A 5333-nucleotide genomic window follows, 5' to 3' on the forward strand; every position below is an offset into this window, starting at 1 on the left:
CTTGTGAATAATGTTTATTTTAGATGCTAATATTTATTGTACGTCATAATTTAATGATTCAAGATTTAATTTTATTCTTTATTGTCCATGCGTAATAACTTTCGTAATGATGCTATTATATTTTTTGTGTTATTGTACAATAAAAATTGAACAGTTTTCTATTTTTCCTGATCAGTTTATATAAATAAACAAATTTGTACTTCATTTATTGAGTTATTTATTACTATGGTCAAAATTTCATCGGTATTCCGTATTACATCCCATTTTTTAGACTCTCCCATTTTCTTATTTTTGACTGTTTTGTTAATATTGACGTTGGACTTAAATTTTGGCAACTTTTATTTATTGGATGTTGTAGCTAACATATTCCTCAAGAGTTCTGTGTAAATTTAAAGTCTTCACGTGCATTTATATCGGAGCAATGCTAATTTAAAAAAGCTATTCCATAATCCCTGCTTTTACCCTATATCTGAATCAACTTTTTATCTTAACACTCTTCAAGTAATCAAAATTTTAATATAATTATTTCGATCCAATTTAAAAAAGAATTATATTTTTATATAAATTATATTTATATAAATTATATTTTTAAAAATATCATTTTTCGCGTACATTATTTTTTATTTATTGTCTGCAATGGTTTAATCGATAGTATCAATTCAAATACATCGTTATATTCTTTACTTAAATTAGTTTTAATTCTAGCATGGATTTAGCATTCTTACTTGTCGAATCGCAATTATTTTATACCTAACCATTGTCAATATTATTACATCAGAACGTCTAGACTCTTATCAGAATTTAACTTACACTTTGCATATTGGCAGCATTTATTTGCTTTTACATGATTGGTGCTTATGCAACAGAGGGAAACGAAAGCCAGAATGATATAATCGTATGCCCAGTACAGCTAAATATCTCAGTCGTTATGCGTCAAATTAACTGTCTACGTCAAACTCTGTATAGTACGATACTAATGGCACAGTAACACCAAATGAATTATTCAGAGATCCTACTAATATTGCGATATCGAACTAGTAAGCTGGCTAACCTGTAGTCTCTGGAGACTTTGAGATTTTGTATTAGCTCGCTCTGTAACGCAATGCTGTTCGCCAATTATACGCAAATATTTAATGACAAGCTCACTAGGAAGAAGCTAATTCACGTCGATCAAGCGCGACATCAATAGCGCCAACCAATCATTAATCGTTCACAGAGGTGAATTTTGCATTGTAGTTGACTATTTATAGCCATGCCTACGCCGTCAAACCTTTTTTAAAATCATTTCATAAGAAATTTTTGAAAAGAACATTTGATATCTTGCAAAAATTTTTTTAATAAATCACAAAAATGTTAAAAATTGAAAATAATCTAGTAAATATAGGTGCCTCACATTTAACAAACTGTGAGAGCATTCTATAAGTGAAAATAAGGAAAAATGTTAATGAAGTTTGACTCTAGAAATGCTTTATTGCAAAATTATAAACAAATATTGAAATGGAACATTTTGGTAGAGTAGCATTTTCGTAGAATACTGGCTATTTTTATGACAATTACTGTTTCATGGCAATGAAATTCTAACAACTATTCTTTTCAAGCGTAGCCATCTCAAGGCTAAACAAATATCATATTCACGCACAGGTCGAAATGATAGTGAACCGTTTAAAGATAGTAAATATGATAAAATAGTGAATATATACACGAGATAAACACATTCAATTTTTCGGTACACGAAATGTATACTTTCATATGCTGCGCAATGGAAAATCTATTATTTCTTATTTCATGTTTTGTTTCAACATTTGTACAATAACATTTGTACTTTGTAATAAAGCATTTCTATCTAAACTTTACAATTTTCCCTTATTTCCATTTGTACATAGAATATGGTCCTGCAGTTTGTCTGTTAAATCCTGAAATATCTTGTATAAATGAATAAAAATAGAAGACAAGTGAAGATGGAGATAATGTGGAGACTATGGAAAGTATATTAAAAAGTAATTAATTCCAATTTTATTTTCATTATTAAAAGTTATATAGGTGGAGCACCCACTTTGCAAAGTGCCTGTGTGCAAGTCCCTATAGACTAATTAAACTAACCCGACTTTTACGATGATAACGGTGAACCAGAACGATGGACGAAGGTACGAGGTTGATTGATGAAAATAAAAATCAATTGGCTTGAGAACCTCTCGACTCGGAGTAGAGAGAAATTAAGCGGATTTCGAACGCAATTAGTCTGGAACTAATTTAGAGTATCTAGACCATCCCACTGAACAGTCAATAATACTCTATGTTTCTAACGGTTTGAAGTATTAAAAATTCAGTTATTTTATTATAATGTGATATGGTAGTATTAATTTTACTAATTATGTCCAGCACAATGTCAGACACTATTCTTTAAAAAAATTCGAAATAACACTTAGAAGCCAATCAGTATCAAATTTTGTCTCTTGTTATGTTTCATTTTCCAAAGAAATTATATTTGAATTTATATATATTAAAAATTTTTATTTAACAATATAATTAAATAAACTTATAAAATATGAACTTCTTATTTAATCTGATTTGAAGTTTATTTTTTATTACAGTTAAAATTTATTTTTTTATGTTTTTCTTTGTATCTTATTTCAAAATGCAATTTTTAGGTAAATCGATATATAAACAATATTAACAATTTATTGTCCTTATGAAATGTTGTTTGTGAACATTTTTATATGCATGTTTGAAGCATATTTATAATTAAAGCTTTTATAAAATGTTATTTAAATTCATAGGAGAGACTATGAGAGACTATGAGATTAATAAAAAGAATAATTGATATATATGTTCAAATATAAAATATTGATTATACATATAATGGATATAAATCTATAAAGAGCTAAAATAAACAGATAAAATAAATATGTTAATATGTTATTAGCTAAATGCAGAAGATTCGTGAAACAAATTCGTTTGCAACATATTCTGACTGCTTGATTGAAATAATTAGAGATTGTAAAGGCCTCATTAACGCTTCATACTAGAATATTGCGTTTGCGAAAGAGGAATTAGCTTGATTGCCGCGAAATTCATCGAGGCATACCATTCAGTGAGAGCAGAAGATTCACCAAATTGGAATCGTGCATCAAAGCGTTAAAAGCTTAAGACGCGCGACGCATTGTTGACTGCAGCCGCGAAGCTTGACTTAAATGATCCGCTAATTAGACGCTAGAAATAACGCAAATACCAGGATTATTGAGCTGCCAACATTTCAGTGCAGAGCGAATATTATCGTCATAGCTAAAATATGTATAATATTTATCTGATAATATATATAAAATAATTAATATTTAAAATATCTTTTACGTTATAATATAATTAAGATAATATGTATTCCGTTACTGATATTGCGCACAAAGTCTATCTCTTAACCAATTATAATTTATTATTAAAAATTAAAAAGTTTGTTAAAATTAAATGCTAAATAATGTTAAAGATAATACATATTTATTAATGTAATAAATATGTATTATCATAGTTTACTACCAATATAAAGATAATATTTAAAATGTTATACATATATTTAGTGCTGTAAAATATTACAACTTGCGCTTAAAACAATTAAGATCGGTTGAAATCTGTTAATATCTTTAATAGGAATTTATGTTTCTTTTTACTCGTTTAATGTCATTTGTTTTATATTTTAACGGTCTTTCCCGACTATTATTCGTAAGAGATTCGCAAAGCTAAAACCAGGGAGATAAATGCACGTATTCGTCCGCCGCATGGTTGGATAACAACGGCGAGAACGCAACGGTAATTAGTGGTGCACAATTCAGCGCACGGACGCTCCACACAAAACGACCCGTAATTTTATTCAGGTTGAAGTGATTAACGCTCGGTGACGCGTGGAATCGGCATCATTTTGCGAACCAACTGTGCATAATGTCGAAATCGATAAACGCGCATTTAATCTATTGAAATAGTAACTTTGTAATATGTGTTTCGGTCTTTGAATTATTAATAATAGCGCGTATATTATACGTATAATAGCAAAATCCATTAATTACTGCATTAGAAATGGATTAAGTTGTCATTATATTACTATATTTTGTATTTTTCTCTTGTTTCATTAAATATACTTTTTAATTTTGTGTAAAAAGCGCAATAATGAGATAGACAGAGAGAGAGAGAGAGAGAGAGAGAGAGAGAGAGAGAGAGAGAGAGAGAGAGAAATAGCTGCTTTTAATATTCATTTTATAATATTTATTTATAGAAATGAAAAAGAGAGTGAACTTATACAATTCAATTTTAGAATTATAATATAGAAAGAGATTTAATATTAAAGTTATATATGTCGAGAAAATATATATGTATATATATCATTTTAAAGTTAATGGATTGAGTCGGCAATGTCACGTTTTCCAGTAATAATTAAAATACTCCAGTAAAGTGAAAATAATATTTTCTCATGGAAGCGAAATCTTTAAACGCGTGTTGCTACAAATATCGGATTGTCGAAAACCGAGAAAAATGCAATGTTTTTTTTCGATTTACGTATGACTCGCGCTTTCCAAGACAATGACGAATGACCGCGAAAAGTTTAGCCGAAGATTTCAATTGGAATCACGTTTTTTGTTGGACGTACCTTGTCACAAACAACCACAGCCTTTTCTGCTTTTCGACGCAGAAGCGATGATGCGAAGTACACGCTCCTCCCTATAGACCGATGTAGTGGATATACGTAACTCGAGAGGAATTTTGAAATTGTGCCGAGACCGTCGATTAAAAAAAAATATATAGAGACTAAAACATACAAAAAAACATAAAATAAAATATCACTTGAATTGATTTTGTCACATGGCTTGACCTATTAATGTCGAACGATATTTACCACTCGTATCCCATGGTAACGGATGTCGGATAGTCTATCGACCACAAACCGTCACGAAATTGGCGCTACTCGATTGAACGAAAGTCGAAATTGTCTCATAATTATGTTCGATTATTAAACACAATGTATGACGTAATTTGTATTTAACCGAGATATTTACTTTCAGATATTAAAACCGTCTGAATGTGGTTGTATTTTTTTAAATACTCCTTTCCTAATTTAAGTATAGATTCAGACAGACACATTTAGAAATACATGATAAAATCATGAATTTTTATTTATATAAAATTTATTGTGATTAAAATAGTATCTTTAATTCAGCACGCTTATAATATCTCTTTGAAAGAGTAAAATTTTAAGAAAAACTTTAAGAGAGAAAGAGAGAGAGAGAGAGAGAAGAATTTAAAAAAGCAAAATTACTTGAGAATCGATTTCAGAAAGCAAAAAATCCGAAGTC

The 5333-nt window shown here is 29.3% G+C and overlaps 1 protein-coding gene across 3 annotated transcripts in view; it reads right to left on the reverse strand.

Annotated features, from left to right (window-relative positions):
* Window positions 1-4890, reverse strand: part of LOC108767727 (skp1-protein-hydroxyproline N-acetylglucosaminyltransferase-like) — a 185348-nt gene extending 180458 nt beyond the window's left edge. For all 3 annotated transcript variants that reach the window (XR_001940452.1, XR_001940451.1, XM_018517732.1), the window contains exon 1: window positions 4631-4890. The gene's annotated coding sequence lies outside the window, so the exon portion shown is untranslated. The remainder of the gene's footprint in view (window positions 1-4630) is intronic.
* Between the last annotated feature and the right edge of the window lie 443 nt (window positions 4891-5333).

This window comes from Trachymyrmex cornetzi, unplaced genomic scaffold (assembly GCF_001594075.2).
Source record: "Trachymyrmex cornetzi isolate Tcor2-1 unplaced genomic scaffold, Tcor1.1 scaffold723, whole genome shotgun sequence".
Taxonomy (NCBI): Eukaryota; Metazoa; Arthropoda; class Insecta; order Hymenoptera; family Formicidae; genus Trachymyrmex; species Trachymyrmex cornetzi.